At 35.8% G+C, this 17,448-nt stretch overlaps 1 protein-coding gene across 4 annotated transcripts in view; it reads right to left on the bottom strand.

Annotated features, from left to right (window-relative positions):
* LOC136033641 (cytochrome P450 315a1, mitochondrial-like) overlaps positions 1 to 14,698 on the bottom strand; it is a 102,787-nt gene extending 88,089 nt beyond the window's left edge. For 3 of the 4 annotated variants that reach the window (XR_010618981.1, XM_065714453.1, XM_065714459.1), the window contains exon 1: positions 3,750 to 4,001. The gene's annotated coding sequence lies outside the window, so the exon portion shown is untranslated. Of the gene's footprint in view, positions 1 to 3,749; positions 4,002 to 14,511 lie in introns of those variants that run through there. The other variant, XM_065714452.1, reaches the window with a different exon arrangement.
* Positions 14,699 to 17,448: the final 2,750 nt, after the last annotated feature.

Raw genomic sequence — 17,448 nt, 5'->3', positions numbered from 1 at the left:
GTTTTTTATGATGTCAGGCCAATATGGTTTCCGAAATTATCTTCTTAATGTCTTTCTTCAGATATGAGGAGGATAAGGACATTCCAACTTCAATCTTGGGTTAGACCAGTCCTTTGTACAGGCACACTAATAACTCTCGGGGAGAAAATAGAAAGGGAGAGAGATTTCTTTTAGGATGCTGAATTTTAATTCATGGTCAATAATGATTCCAAGATCTTAATTTATAGAAGAGACGGAAAATAAAAATGACAAAGATGATTTTCTTTTGCTAAGGTGAATGATATGGAAATAGGCAAAATTTTAATTCAGGAACCCAAGCGTCAGACCATTGACCAAGGAGATGAAGATTATTCTGTAAAAGGATGTAATCTTCATATGAAGAGGCTGGTCTGAAAGATTTAGGATCGTCGGCGTAGAGTGTTAGTTTACAGCTGATAGTGGAAGAAGCATCATTAGCAAAGACCTTAATGTGTATAGGACTCAATACACTTCCTCGGGGAACTACATTCAAAAACTGTTTGCCAAAGACATAGGTTACTAGAACCATCAAATAGCCAAACAGGCTGAGGTCACAGGTGAAGGAAATCAAGGATCCAGAGCAAGGATTTCTCTTCAAGTTTGACTGTAGGCAGCTTGATTGTAAGTCGCTTGTGACAAACTTTGTCGAAAGCCTTACAAAAATCAAGCAGAATCATGAAAGTAGACACCTCTAAATCTGGATCATGTAACTTAGTGATGTAGCCATATGATTCGAGAAGATTGATATCAAGAGATCTTCCAGAACGAAAATCATGCTGTGGACTGTGCAAGAGATTATTCACTTCAAGATGCTGGATAACTGCAGAATAGACAATCCTTTCAAGAACCTTAAGAATTACCGGCGTCATGCTTATATTTTGATAGTTTTCATCAGGGTCCTTCCTACACTCTTAAATATATGATGAGATGGGCAGTTTATCATTCCAGTGGTAGTCTGAAAAGATTCAATGATAAGATAAAAAAGGAAGGAAAGTGTTTGGGACAAGACTGCTGGGCATTCATGCATAAAACAAGCATGAAACCAGCCAGGACTAGTAGATATGTTAGGCTTAAGGGATGTAAGTTCCTTTAGAGCTACTGAAAAGTTCATTGAAACTGGTTCCATCTCAAGCAAAACATCATATACAGGAGGAGGGGGGAAACAGTACTGAAATCATAGGAAAAAATAAAGAAATATTGTTGGTTTACTTTCAGCTCAGGATCAGCAAGAAGTTGACTAGCCTATTATGCAGTGTGTCAGGGATTGAACATTTGTTGCGGCATTTTTGAGAGACATGACGCCAGAAAGACTTTGGGTTGTCATTAACATACCCAGCCAATTTTCCTCAAACTTTCTCTTCAACTCCTTCACAATTAGACTAGTCGCCTGGTTATAGTTTAGAAACTTGATCGTCTCTAAAACAAGTTGGCCAAATTAAAGCTTGGTAAAAGAAGAGTATTAGTGTTCAAAGAGAGCAGAAAAAAGTATCAAACTGCAAAAGGTAGATCCATCAATCCAAAGAATTTCAAGAAAATTAAAAATTTCAAGAATTTTAAGAAAGACAACATAGCAGCCGCAGTTGATACAGAGTCTAAAACACTGGGACTTCTGTGTATAATTAAATAAAAAACTAGTTTTTTAACTGAAAGTAAGGAGCGACATTAAAACTTAAAACGAACAGAAATTACTCCGTATATGAAATGGGTTGTCCCCTCCGCAATCCCTCGCTCTTTACGCTAAAGCCTTTAATTGTTTTAAAAAGCAGAATTGTGGCGAAGAGTAAAACTTTAGCGTAAAGAGCGAGGGATTGCGGAGGGGACAACCCATTTCATATACGGAGTAATTTCTGTTCGTTTTAAGTTTGAAAGTCGCTCCTTACTTTCAGTTAAAAAACTAGTTTTTTTTATTTAATTTCTGAATGTTTTTGAATTAATGCATGTTTAATTTCGGCTCTCCACACATAAATTATTAAAATGAAATTTGCATATTAATTCCTTTTTTGGCTAAAGGGCTCTCTCTTAGTTTTGATCAGACGATTTTGAGAAATAAGGGGTGGGGAAGGAGGCCTAGTTGCCCCGCAATTTTTCGGTTACATAAAAAGGCAACTATAAATTTTAATTTCTAACGAACGTTTTTATAAGTAAAAAATACACGTAACTTAAGAATTAACTTACGTAACAAACTTTTATATTCTTAAATTTTTGTTATGTATATGAGGGTGTTTGTACCCTCGTTAATACCTCACTCTTTTCACTAAATCGTAAGTTTTGTCGCAATTCTTTAAGAATGACCCCTGAATCAGAAAGGCTGAAGAATAAATAGTTAAAATTACTAAAAAAAAACATAGCATAAAGAGCGAGGTATTTATCTCCTCCTAAATACCTCGCTCTTTATACTAAAGTATTTTTAGCACCCCTCATATGCGGAATAATCTCTGTTCGGTTTAAGTTTTAATCCTACTCCTTACTTTCAATTGAAAAAACTTTTCCATGTTTATTTTTTCATTGTTTTTTTTATAGTGATTTTAGAAAATCCTGCGCCCTTTTCATTGAATTTCTGTTCCCCCATGACATATTTCTCCAAGGAAAAGATCCTCCCACATAGCCCCCTCCCCTCAACCCCACCCTCAAAACAAAAAAATCCCCTGAAAACGTCTCTACACTTCCCAATAACCATTATTATATGTAAACACTGGTCGAATTTTGTAACTTGCAGCCCCTCCCCCAGGGACTGTGGGGGAATAAGTCATTCCCAAAGACATAGTTATTATGGTTTTTGACAATGCGGAACGAAGTGGCTATCTCAAAATTTTGATCCGTTGACTTTGGAGAAAAATGAGCGTGGGAGGGGGCCTACGTGCCCTCCAAATTTTTTGGTCACTTAAAAAGGGCACTAGAACTTTTCATTTCCGTTAGAATGGGCCCTCTTGCGACATTCTAGGACCACTTGGTCGATACGATGACCCCTGGGGAAAAGAAAAAAAACAAACAAATAAACACGCACCCGTGATTTGTCTTCTGGCAAAAAATACGAAATTCCACATTTTTGTAGATACGAGCTTGAAATTTTTGCTATAGGGTTCTCTGATACGCCGAATGCGATGGTGTGAATTTCGTTAAGATTCTATGATTTTTAGGGGGTGTTTCCCCCTATTTTCCAAAATAAGGCAAATTTTCTCAGGCTCGTAACTTTTGATGACAAAGACTACATTTGATGAAACTTATATATTTAAAATCAGCATGAAAATCCAATTCTTTTTATGTATATTTTAGCATCAAAATTCCGTTTTTTAGAGTTTCGTTTACTATTGAGCCGGGTCGCTCCTTACTACAGTTCGTTACCACAAACTGTTTGATATCCATAATCCTTCAAAAATATTCAAAAAACACACAAAAATTTGTTTACCTTCATTTTTGTTTTTATTTTAACGAGCAGGAGAAACATTTCGGGGGGGAGGGGGTTCAAACCTCCTAACCCTCCCTGAATACGCTTCACACAAAGAAAACTCCGCATCTCATTGTTCAAAAATGAAGTTGAATTTTCCGTAAGGCGAGGCAAAATAAATAATTATGAACAAGTCATAAAAGTATGTCTGTAATATTTGAGACCTTGCAACATATGCAAAATATATTGAAGTGTATTATTTCACAATTGTTCCATATTGTTGCGTATTTACGTAAACACACTCAATCTCCTTTACATCCAGAGGGTTAAGATGAGAAACACTAACCTTTAGTACTTCTTTCACATATAAACACACTCATCCACTGCACAGTAAGTTCAAGATGAGTTGGTAACCACTGGTTTCCATTTATCAGATGATAAAGTTGATTGGGTAATATTTTTTCCATAGCTTCCATAATTGTTGCAGTATCTACTTCTTCTGTAATCAGATTAATGCTAAGTTCTGGAAGTTTGTTTTGAAGGCTATCCACATTGAAGATTCGTTTATCCCAAAGTAAGTATTCAAGAGGTGGTAGGTCTAGAATAAGCAGGTAATGATAAACTATTTATACTTTTAGATAGCACTATGGAACAACAAAGAGGAAATACTAGGTGAACAAATTATTGAAGGGCAAACACTCATAATAGAAGTAAAGGAAAGGTCAACATTAGATGAAGAAACACAATTATGAACAATATAAATGTGTCTGAGATTTACTTAGTCATGGTAAAGTGGTGCTATTTTGTATTCATTGGTAGTGCCCCACAATCATTTTTCAAACTACTAATATATTAGACTCACTAGCTACAATTTGTATTTTAATCTCACCAACTAATTCCCTGTATTTCTGGTGACCCTTTTCATACTAATCTGGGTGGAACTGGATGATAGCACATAAGTGAAATGACTTCTGGATTCTTTTTTTTTTTGATGAAAGCTCAAAACAGTGAAAATCACTAGTGGTGTTTTTCCAGGAGCAGAAGAATTAGCACTAGTCTGAAGGCACCTTACACTGGTCAATAGTTCTACTTCAGTACCATAATCATCTCCAACCATTCTACAGTCAACCAGAAGCCTTACCACCTTTAGGAGGGAGCTACCATTATATTCTCAGAATTCAACCACTGATCAAATCAAGGTTGAATACAATGTCACTGAAATGCTGCATCGCCCACTAACTGACAAAGGTATTCTCAGTGTCGGTTCCTGGATTTCTGAAGAGCGCTGGCCTGAGGTCCTAGCTACTCCTGATGTCAATTCTAAAGTTCAAATCTTTCAAAGGAAGCTATCTGATAATTATGGAAAATGTTTTCCCGAAAAGAAAACTAAAAAGTTATCAAATGATAAACCCTTCGTTAATGAATTTCTAAAAGCCAAGATCAAAGAAAAAATCCGTTTACTTAGTAATGGTAAAAACGATGAAGCCAACTATATGCGTAAAATGATAAAAAAAAATTCTAAAAACAGCTGCCACGTAATATAAAAATACTATGAAGGATGTTTTTAATTATAACCCCAAGAAGTGGTATGATCTAGTTAAAAAAAACTTTCGGGGAAGCAAATTAGTAATGTTGATTTCCAGCTTGATGAGCCTAGTATTAAAACTGCTAATGATCTCAACAAATACCTCCACTTTCTGCAGAGACTCTTGAGTCTATTCCCCATAGTCAGAGTGAAAACCTTCCCCATAAATCACCAAAGGATATCAAGAGGAAGATAAATAACCTAAAAAGGACAAGCCCATGCCCATCTGATATTCCAATTGTACTTGTCAAAGCCTTTGCTGACAAGCTGTCCTTACCACTGGCAGATATTTTCTGCATGATCACAGAAAGTGGATGCTACCCTGACACCTGCAAGCAGAGATTCGTGACGCCGATTCAGAAGAAGGGCACTGAGAGGGTTTCAATGGGGTTCAACTTTTTACGGTCACTTCACTCTTTTCGAAATTATGTGAAATCTTTCTTACTGATTGGCTCAAATAAAAAAATTTGAAGAACTTAATTAACCCAAAGCAATTTGGTAATCAATGTGGCCTTTCTACTACTCATTATCTTGTAAGCTTACTGGATACAATATATAAGAATTTGGAAAACCCTGATGTTTGGCTAAATCTACTTCTAATAGACCTCCAAAAAGCTTTTAATCTGATTAACCACAATGTTTTAGTTGGAAAACTCCTAAAAGAATTTCATGTTAACCCAAACCTTGTTAGAATAATAGTGTCTTTCCTTTCCAGTAGAACTCAATATGTAAAGCATAAAAATGTCTATTCAGATCTCCTTCCAGTTTACTGTGGTTTTTCCCAGGGCACCCTCCTTCGCCTGCTCCTGTTCCTGATTATAATAAATGGACTTGCTACTGAACACACTGACTGCTGAAAATTTGTCGACAACATGTCCTTTACCGGAAAAATGTTATGGAAAAATGGAAATCATGGAAGATATTTCCAGTGACATTGCACAGGCCAACATGAATCTGAATACCAAAAAGTCAAATATCATGACTATCAGTTTCTTGAAGAGTACACCTGCGTTCAAGCAACCAATCCCTCCCGAGATGTTCGTCCAGCAGTGCAAACTTCTTAGTATCACTATCTAGAGCAATCTGAAGGGGAAGGTCCATGTTACTAACATCACAAAGCAAGCTAATTTGGCATTTTCTATGCTTAAATTTTCTTCAAGTTTTCTTGCCCTGCAATCCACCTATTAGAATCTATACAATTTTCATCCGCCCTTTTCTTGAATATTCTTGCCCGGTTTGGCATTTTGGCTTCACTACTTCCCAATCTTATTCAACAGAGTCAGTCCAGCATTAAGAATTATCTGTGGTCAAGGTAAACTCCCATATCACTTTCTTCTTAAGCATTTCCAGCACATTACCCTATCAGAGAGAAGAACCCTCCTGTGTATCGGGTTTGGCCATAGAACCATGACGACCCCCTGTTTCCAAGATATATTCCCCCGCCTTTTCAACCTTTAAGATCCCGACCTCAAAGACCGAACCCCCAGAAAGTCCCCACCCTTTGACCTCTCCCACCAATCATAAGAGATAAACCTTACATTACTGCGACTTTTAAAAAACTAATAAGGAAAAAAATTTGTTCAAGCAAGGACATATCACACAGGCTAATGATCTAAGAAAGTTCCTGAAGAGAAAATTGAGAAAGGCAGCTTCTGGGTATTAAAATAGTAAGGTTAAGGATTTGTATTCTAACAAACCCAAACAATGGTACAGGAAAATTAAAGGGATTTGCGGAGAAAACCCTGTTGAAGTTAATTTTCATCTCCCTGAGCCCCCTTACAAGATAGCTAACGATTTGAACCTGCATCTTGCGTCCATAGTACAAAGTCTCCCCCCTTTCACTGGCTCAGGTCAAACTATTCCTCCCTCCACCTCTTTCCCCCAAATTTCTCCCTCTGATGTTATATAAAATCCAAAAGCTCAAAAAATCAGGTACTTGCCCATTAGACATCCCAATTGACTTGATTAAAGTCTTTTCAGACACAATTGCTGGACCTTTATCTGATATTTTTAACCAAATTACAAAATCTGGTAAATTCCCAAGTTGCTGGAAACTAGGTTTTATAACACCCATCCCAAAGAAATCTTCCAGTCTGACTATAACCAACATGCGTCCTATCACACTCACTCCAGTTTTTTAAGCTCTACAAAGGGTTCCTTTGTGACTGGCTTAAAATTAAAATTATACCACGCATTGACATCCGACAGGTTAGTAATTTAAGAAAAACCTCACCACCCATTACCTTGTACACTTGATTCACACGATCCTAAGTGAACTAGAGAAACCAAATGTTTGGCTAAACCTGGTTTTAGTCGATTTCCAAAAAGCATTTGACTTAGTTGACCACACTATCCTAATTCGTTTACTACATGATAACTTTGAAATTGACCCACTTTTAGTAAATATTGTTATATCGTTCCTTTCAGACAGATCACAAGTTGTAAAATACAAAAATACCTTCTCTAACCCCCTCCCTAGGTACTGTGGAATACCTCAAGGAACCTTATTGGGACCACTATTATTTCTTGTCATGATTAACGAAATTGGCAAGGAATTCCCCCAAAGATGGAAATATGAGGATGACTTGTCGATCCTTGAAGTATGTCATAGGAATATTAAAAGTGACCCCGTTGAAATCCTAACCCAATGTTCGGATGAATCTAAGAATCTAAATATGACAGTAAATCCCACTAAATCACAAATAATGACAATCAACTTTTTGAAATCTACTCCTACTTTTTGCGATCCGATCCCAAGCGAAATGCTAGTGAAACATGTTAAGCTTCTTGGTTTCACAATTTCTAATGATCTTAAGAGGGACACACATGTTTCCAACATTGTTAAACAAGCAAATGTTTCACTATCCATTTTTAAGCTAATAAACAAATTTAATTGTCCTAAGATACATTCCCTCCGTGTTTACTTATCCTTTATCAGGCCATTATTGGAATATGCATGTCCGGTCTGGCATTCGCAACTTTCAAATGAACTTAGTGACAAAATCGAGTCAGTCCAAAAGCGTTCACTCAGGATCATTTAAAAAAGAAGGCAAAATTCCATACTCCTTCCTCCTTAAAGCTGCGCGCATTACCACCTTAAAAGAAAGGAGGGAAAAAATTTGCCTGCTTTTTGCTAAATCAGTCATTTCCAATCCCTGTACTGAGGACTTACTCCCTGATTTTCACAATCCCATTAGAATCCGACTCCCCTGGTCAGCCTCCTTAGCAATCCCAACTTACTCTCTGATCCATGCTGTTACAGAAAGGTTTCGTACAAGTTTTATACCCTTTATTCTGGAACACCTTATAATAATTTGTGAATATGTACTTGCCAAATTCCCCTTTTCCTCTATTGCCGTTCTTATTCTTTTTTTTTATTTACTGCAATGTTTTTGTAATTTAATTGTTAAGTTTACTGATTTGCCCTTTATCTTTGATGATTTTGCTTTTTTAATTCTTTTTAATTTTAAGTGTTTGACTTAATGTACTGTTTTGAATTTTTTCAAGTTCATGTTTTTCTCTTTTTTTTATTTGATAAGTTGTATCTGACTGTAATACCTGACGTAAAGCGCTAATTCAGCGCCACGGACTGTGAAAGTCTCTCTTTACACCCTCCTCGAAAGTTTCCATTTCCCTTAAATCTTTCCTTACAACATCCTCCTCCCTCCCAACTGAACACCTGATTTTTGTTTGGCTTTAGATAGTTGGCAAACAAGGACACTATTTGGCAATCTGTCGTCCTTCATCTGCAAAAGATGACCTAGCCCTCTCACTCTTTCTTCATCCTACCCTTGAAAATGGGATTGAACCATACTTTCTGCACAGCCTACTGTTTGAAACATGGTCAACCAGTTGAGTAACCAAAACAATCCACAGACAATTTTTCTCAGAGAAATCTTATAAGTGTTCTTCCGTTTTTTGGAACACCCATGCTTCAGAGCCATAATTGACCAAAGTCATCCCTGTAGCTTCCAACATTCTAAAATTACTTTGCAGACTTATATTCCTATTCTTCACAGCTTTTTTCAACTGTGGAAAAAACACCTTGGGCCTTGGTTAGGCTATTCTACTTTAAAAAAATTTCACTGCACCCACTATCTTTACTAATAATATTGACAAAGTAAGTAAAGCTGTAAACTTGATCAATCTTCTGGTTACCCAGCATCACATTTCTATCTTCACCTATTCTTAGCCTTAACGACTTAGTCAGCTTAACATTAATTTTCAAATCTATTCTTGCCCTCTGAAATTGTAAAACCTATTCTTGCACTCTGAACTTGTAAAACCTCTATAAATTCATTCATTTTTTTTTAACACTTTCGCCTAGGATGCTTATATCATTGGCATAATCTACACCCAAAAAAGTTTTTATTCCTCATTTGATTCTGTTTTCTCCCATTGCCTTTACCGTACTGCTTAAGACAAAGCCCATCAAAATGATTTATATACATGGGAATAGAATTCAACCTTGCTTAACTCGTGATTTAATACAAAACCAGCTACTAACCTCATTACCTACCTTAACTATAACAATGGTATTCTTGTACATAGCACTAATCACTTTAATGCACCTGTCAGGTTTACCATAAGAGGATAAGGCCTTTGCTAAAGCTCTTCTATCAGCTGAATCAAACGCTCATTCATAATCTATAAAACTGAGGATTGAAAAAAAACTGAGGCACTGACAAACTATTAATATTTTCAACTACAGCACTATAAAGTGACAAGGAGGAAAAACCAGATGAATAAGGTATTGCAGAGGAAAAATTAAGAAAAGAATGCAAAGGAAAGGGCAGCATTAGACAAAGAAACCCCATTAACAGACAAAATAAGATACTATTAGTCAACTCAGAAGCATGATAAGGTGGTGCTAGTCTGTCAACATTGGTAGTACAATTGTATTAACTGGCTGCAGTTTCTCATTTAACCCTGCCAGCTGATTCCATTTTTCTTGTGAGCCTCCTTAGACTGATCTGGATTCTAGCATATAGCTGAAACAGCCTATAGAGAACTTTCTTTTTTTTAAGTCAAAGCTGAAACCATCAAATATTACTGGTTGTGGTCTCTTAGGTGCAAAGAAATTTGGCACTGCTCAGTGTTTTCAACCTTTAAATTTATGTTTGGATAATTGGTTTTATGCCACTCAGTTGTAAAACTCATCAGACCAGTGAGTAACTTAGTAATTTTAGTTTGGAACAGAAGCACAACCACCAAAACTTCATAGGTGAAATCAGCCATACTCAGTGGCTTATTAGTTTAGACTTATTAACTATGAAATCTTACAGATTGAGTCCAAACTTGCTACTAATAGTAAAAGAACCCCAAAACAATTTTGGGATTATCCATCAGACCGTAATCACTAAATAAAATCAATATATCTAATACAATCATCAGATAGAGATGGAGCAAGGGACCCCATAAAAGATTACAGAACTACTCAATGAACAAGTTTGCATCTGCTTTTACTATTGAGCCAGAAAGACCTCTACCACCTACTTGTACCATAACATGAAAGCCAATGTCATCTATATTGCTTTCTCTGTAAGCAGTCCAGAAACAACTTGAAGCTATGGATACCAATAATTTTTTGGTCATGACAATACTCATCTGAGGTACTTGAGAACTTACTTTTCCTCTATCTTATACCTTCCAAAAGTCCCTGCAACTCAATAAAATCTCCTCAAAATGAAAAGCAACATGCATGACACAGTATTGAAGAAAGGTGATTGCACAAAAACTGAGATCTACCACACTATAAGACCAACATCTGCTACTGCCAAAATTCCCGACCAATTTGTAAAATCTTATCTCCTGGTCTATCTTACCTTGCCTTAAATTCCATTATGCAGGCATGAAAGGATGAGAGATAAATAATCTTTTATCTCTTAACCAGCAAAGTTTCCTGTACAAAATCCATTGAGACTAAACTTCTTGAGTCATTAACAGTATTATCAGCCTTCTTGACAACAATATCCTAGTGGGCTTGATTCTTCAAGACCTGGCTAAGGCTTTTGATAAGGGCCCTCATAAACAGCTTAAATTGAAACTTTCGACTAACAGGTATCTGAACAGATATTGTTGAGTGGGCAGTGGATTTCCCCTCAAACACTCTTTTCCTGTAAATTTGAGAAGGTCTTCTCAAATTAAAATGAGGTGCTTAGTGGTGTGCTACAAGGTACTGTATTTGACCCTATTCTTTTTCTTATTTACATAAATGGCATGATTGATGAAACAGAAAATAATAAAACTCTTTACACTGACGATTCAAAAATATTTGGACCTGCTATCAGATTTAGTATATAATCAGACATATCCAAAGTTCAAGCATGGGCTGCTGGACTTTCACATATCTAAACCCAGTGTCCTCCATCTTGGCAACCTTTATCCATGTCACCCCTACACCATGTCTAACTCCAAGTTAGAATCCCACATACTGCTGAAAAGCAGCTCAGATGAAAGAAATTAAAGAGTTGACATAGACAAACAATTAAAATTCCATGACCACTGGCAACATATAGTATCAAACACTAATACATGACAGCTTAAATGCACTATTTCAAGAAATGCAAAGAAAATTATCATAAGGCTCTACAGATTGATTGTAAGACAAATATTTCAAACTAGATATTTTGTATTTAGACATTGTATGAAAAAATATTTCAACCCAGCAAACACAAAGAATTTTGAAAGTAACTTTGTAAGCAGACTGTGAACACCAGGATACATACAAAAAAAAATGTTTAATGAGTACTTAATGAATGGAATGGACTCAATGAAGATAGAGCACCTTTTGCAGCTATAGCAACATTCAAATGAGAATTAGAGGCAAAATGGAGCAACAAACCATGGAAATATGAGCTGAGTTTCCCAATGAATCACCAATATAGACCGAAATACATCTTAATCACTCTTGCAGTGGAAATTAAGGTAATAAATTAATTAAGGCAATTAGTGCATTTGGTGTAGTTCTATGCATAGTCAAGTCTTGAGGTAGTTGTAATCAAGGCTTTAAACTTATCTTCATTAAGTGCAAGCTAACTTGCACAAGTTCTTTTCAAGTATATATTGCAACAAAAGCACTTTTAATTCTTGCAATGTGTTTTCAAGCCTCATTACCAAAAACATCCATGGTCTAACAGCCAATTTAGATTTTCATGTCTACCTCTTGTCTCAAACTTTTGTTTTAAACTCTTCTGTTCAGTAAATGATCTTTTAGAAGTTTTAAAAGTTCAGGGTACTAGAGCAGGTCTGAAAATTAATGTTAAGAAAACTAAGTCTCTAAGGCTAGGAATAAGTGAAGATGAAAAAAACATTGGGTAAAAAAAATATTGATAAGTGGACAGCTTCACCTACCTTGGTAGTATTGCTAGTAAAGATGGTAGGTGCTATGAAGATGTTAAAATTGGAATAGCCAAGACTCAGGTTGTTTTTTCCTAGTTGAATAAAGTTTGGACAAATAGGAAGATTAGTTTACAAACCAAGATTACAAATTTGGAAGCTACAGTGATGATAGTTGTCAATTACAGTTCTGAAGCAAGGCTGCTCCAAAGAAAAGAGGAAGAGTTACTAGACATTTTCCAAAAACATTCCCTCCAGATTCTTCTGGGTACTCAACTGACTGATAGCATTTAAACAATAGGCTGTACAAAAGGTTTGGTTTCATCCCACTTTCTAGGGCTACAGCAAGAGGAAGGTGGAGATGGCTAGTGCATATTCTGCAGATAACCAAATATTACTCCTTCTCACCAGCTGTCTAGGGCTGCATGGAAAGCAAATTGTCTGTGGTTGAGCTGGGAGGATGTTACAAAGAAAGATTTAAGGAAAATGGGAAATTCATGGGAGGGTGTAAGGAGCAAGCCTCTGAATAGATTGAGATGTAGGAGAAGCATACATAGCTGCATTGGCCTTGGTGCTGTGGTGACTTGCTAAGAGTAGTAGCTATGTATACCAGGCTCAGTACCTACCAAAAAAACTGTAAACACATTGGCTAGCACTTTACCATTTGAATATTTTGAAGGAGTGTTAGAAGGTGCATCAATTGACATGTTCATATTTTATCTAGGCTGTGCTATGCCTACCAAATTAGCCTAGGAGGAAACAAAAATTGTTTTTGAAAAATGGTATCTTGATTTACAGAGCACTCAGATAGCTAAGAAAAAAAGTTACATTTACAATCAGAATTTAATCCTCAATCAAATATGATATTTGTTTCTGCTGCAAATTCTGGTCAAATTCTTGTTAGTGGCTTCTTGCTATCTTGGAAAGGGGTTAGGTTAGGAAAATGAAACTTTCAGGGATGGGTCTACAGGCTAAAGTATATCCCAGGAAGGTATTTTAAAGTACCCACCTCCACTCCTTCTCCCTTTAGAGGGCCCTAAAATTCACCTACATGACAAGTCTATGCCTATTGAAATTTTGACAAAACAACATTTTACCTTAATTTTCAGTTACCAATTGCTTTGTCTCTGCCTTTAGGTCTGAAAATGGAAATCCTGTTATTTGAGTAGAATTCTGAGCCATATCAATGTTTTTTTTTTTTTAATTTAGGAAATTATTTGCATATCTTTAAAACACAATAAATTGTGACTGAGCAAAGTTGTGAACAATTTTGTTGTTCTTCATTCAAGCAGAAGATCTATTTTGCAAGGTTTCACTTCTATAACAAACATATTTTTAAAGGTCATCAAAGCTCAGGACCCTCTAGAGGGAGAGGGAGTGGAAGTAGGTACTTCAAAATATCTTCCAATGACATACTTTAGCCTGTAGACCCATCCCTGAAAGTTTAATTTTCTTAACCTAACCCCTTTCTGAGATAGCAAAAGGTCACTAAACAAGAATTTTACCCAAATTCAACTTTAAACCTTTTACAAACCCCTCAAAGATGGTACCTTTTTCTCTTATTTTAGATATGACTCATATAGGCCTACCTGTGTTAGTACCAATATTTTTAAAGCAAATTTACCAGTAAATTGGCTTTAACAGTGACAAATTAAAGAACCAATAAATGCATGGGAAATATATAATACAGGCTATATGCCTACATATGCATAAGGTTAGAATGCATAGGTTAGGTCAAAATTAAATATGCAATAGGAACAGATGTCATATTTGGATTCAGGATGAAATTCTGGTGCTAAAGGTAGGCTAAGTTTCTTTCTTAGCTCTCTGAATACTCCATTAATCAAGATATTTACAAAATTATATTTTTAGCTAAGTATTGTACCAACTAGCCTATAGTCTGCAATTTCTTATGACCATATGAGGGGTGGTGCACATTTCTAAGGGCATTTGTAATTGGGCATTGACATTTTTGCACATTTGTAAGGGCATTAACCAGCAATTGTTAGCCCAAATTTGGAATCAGCATCAAATGGTGCATGAAGAGCTGTATTTGGGCTATCTTTTCACTAGAAAACCTATACAAAAAATTTTATATTTACCAAGCTGCACTTTAGTAGTTACCTCCTCCCACTTTCTCTCTTACAGAATATATAGGCAAGGCTTAAATAAATAGCCTACTTACTGATCAGATAGGCCAAGTAAACATCTTCCTGGAGACGAATCATTATCATACAAAACAAATTTTACGAACAATATTCATTACTTTTTTGGTATTTACGAGCTGATTACGGTTGATAAGACATCTTCTCTGATTTTGCAGCCTTAAGACGAAAAAGGCTAATTTTTTTATTTCAAATTCTCCGCTTCTTCCAGTGTTGCCAAAAGATAAGGAAATGCGAGAGCCGAAAGAGTGTTTTCAATCTAAAAAGTGCGACAAGGTGGGCTTTTGTCGCACAAAAGGGGGACAAAAACTGCAAGCCTGTTCACTGATTTTTGTAATCACATTTTTTAGAAACCAGGAATTATGATAATTCCTGTAAGTATTAAATATTATTTATTACACCATATATTAAACAGATCATATATTAAGTACATTAGAAAATTCACTAGTTTAAGCAAAGTGAAGGAAAATTTATTTTTTCTTCTTCTCTGATAAAATTTTTATTCCTGGATTCAACAAAGCTTCTTGTTTTGACCAGCACAAAAGTGGTGCCTAAATAAAGAGTGGTGTGGACACAATGTGTTTTTCTATGACCAAGGCTTTTGGAGCGTTAGGTCAGGTACTCCAAAAAAGAATTTAAGTATAAGTACCAGCTACTCAACCAAAATTGTAATTCAGTATCACTACTAAGCCGTAGAATTAAATTGTACTTAAGTATTTAGTACTTGTATTTCCGATGCTTAAGTGCTTAGTAATGTACTTAGTAAGTAAAAGAAATAAGTACTGTATTTCCGTACTTAAGTACAAAAGTGCACGGCTTGAAGGCTGTTTTTACATGGTAAGGAATATGTTTAGGTCGTCACGATACATTTGTTGTGCTTTTGAATTTTTTTGGGGGTGGTAAGCCATTCTTCCACTAGTTTCTTAATTGAAAGATCTAAAACTGAGTTTCTCTCCATTCTAGTTGATTTCACTTCATTCAATATTTTTCTTCTCATCTCTCCAAGATTGTCCTTATCTTTTCCATCATCCACGTGTTTGAAACTGACTTCATTAGACTCATATGAAATAGTGATGACAGCCCTTACAGATGCTAGAATCGCAGTAAAAAAGATATTTTTATTCCAGTATTTTCAGCCATCGTAGCTTAGTTTGAAACTAGCAGAGCAATTGCTTCTTGTAACAGACTCTTTGGAACATATCCGTAAAGTGACGGTGGATTCACCTGAAATCTAAATAAAACCCTGAAAATTTCTACTGACATGTCTCTGACTTTCGAAACAAAAATCAATTCGCTCCTGTCTGACTTTGGAGAAAAATATTCTATTCATCTATCCAAGACTACTGGTGGAAGAGGGGGGCATAACCACAGTAGGATTTTATTCATGAACTAGAACTATTCTAAAAAGTAAAAACGGGTCTAGCTTAAAGATATTGACGGCTTAAACATATTTGGATAAGGATTTTTGAAAAAAACACATATTTATATAAAAGTAATACTTAAAGTTCACAGTTAAACATCCACAAACGGCGATCCCATGATATAAAATAGCTTTCACCATGTCATATGCACTTGTCACAATCAGTTATGTCCCTTTGTATCTACTGTGCGAAGAACTTACCCTCGTCTTCTGGACGGTGATAAGCCTCTTCATTAGGACATTTAAAATATTCTAAATTGAAAAGTAGAATTTCATTTTTTAATTAAACCTTCATCCTTAGGCACATTCACCTTTATGTACAAAGCTTCAACTCCAAAAAATGGCATATTTCTCTTACTTCTTCCTGAACAGTTCTGAGTTCTAACTTCTCTAGCTCTTTTATTATATAGTGTAATTACTCGGTCATAGAATCCCAGTCTGTTCATCTAACGTATTATAGTACCCCATAAGCTTTTATTATACTCAAACATATTAAAGTTTACTTTCAAATGATAACGTTCAATTTTTTCGAGTTCCACAGACAATAACACAAACGCACATTCAAATGTAACACCATAACATGATTTTTTCAAACCAATAAATTCGGTATCATATAGTCCAATCATCTTGGAATCTATTGACGTAGTATTTACGTAGAGAAGTACTTCATCAAGCTTTCATACCTTTGCTCAAGGTAAAAAAAGCTTGTTTCGTAATAGCGAAGGTAGTAGTTCATTAATTCCAATAGAATCCCAGTGCCTTAGGGTTAAATCATTGCGCAACTAACATTCAAGGTCAGAGAACCGATTTTGCAAGAGTTCATTGTTTCTAATAGTTACACAGCTGGTTTTATCCTATGGATAGGGTGTGGAGTCGTAAAACCATCGGAACTCATTTCAATTGAGAGTTCAATGTGAATGCATTTATCTCAAAATCGGATATTTATTGACGAAATCAAACGAGTAAGCTTTCTCAGTGATCTTATGGATATTGAATTTTAATCCCAGTAAAGCTAGTAGGATTTTGAAAAATTTTGCAAAAGATTGGTTTTAATTAAAACTTGTCTGACTGGTTTACTCAAATTCCATTGCTGGATAAAAAGATAAAAAAGGAATTAAGTAGAACTTTGATTGATCGATATTTCTGAAGGAAAAAGATAGAAAAGAGTAAATAAAGAGAGAGAGTTTTTAACTTTGGGAACGGTAAAAGCGCCATATTACGCGATAATAAGCGAGCAGAAGAGGGGAGTTTTCTTGTCGCAAGGGCCGTTGTACCTGCCGGGAGTTGATTCTCCCTTAAACTGCGGGGATCAGGTAGCAGGAAACTACGCTTCCCTCGCTTATTATTTAATTTCCATCGCTCATGATTTAATTTGTATTCGAGATTTCAATCACTGTGAGCTGCACTCAAGTGATTCACTGTGCATTTCACTATGAGCGTGCTATAGTTAGTTAACATGCACAGAGGTAATGAGGACAATTTGCATTATTCTCCGGTGTTAAATTTTGTTCAGCAAAATGTTGACAAAGGAATTGAT

The sequence above is a fragment of the Artemia franciscana genome, chromosome 12 (assembly GCF_032884065.1).
Source record: "Artemia franciscana chromosome 12, ASM3288406v1, whole genome shotgun sequence".
Taxonomy (NCBI): Eukaryota; Metazoa; Arthropoda; class Branchiopoda; order Anostraca; family Artemiidae; genus Artemia; species Artemia franciscana.
The sequence above is the reverse complement of the archived record's forward strand: the minus strand, read 5'-3'. Positions and strand labels throughout refer to the sequence as shown.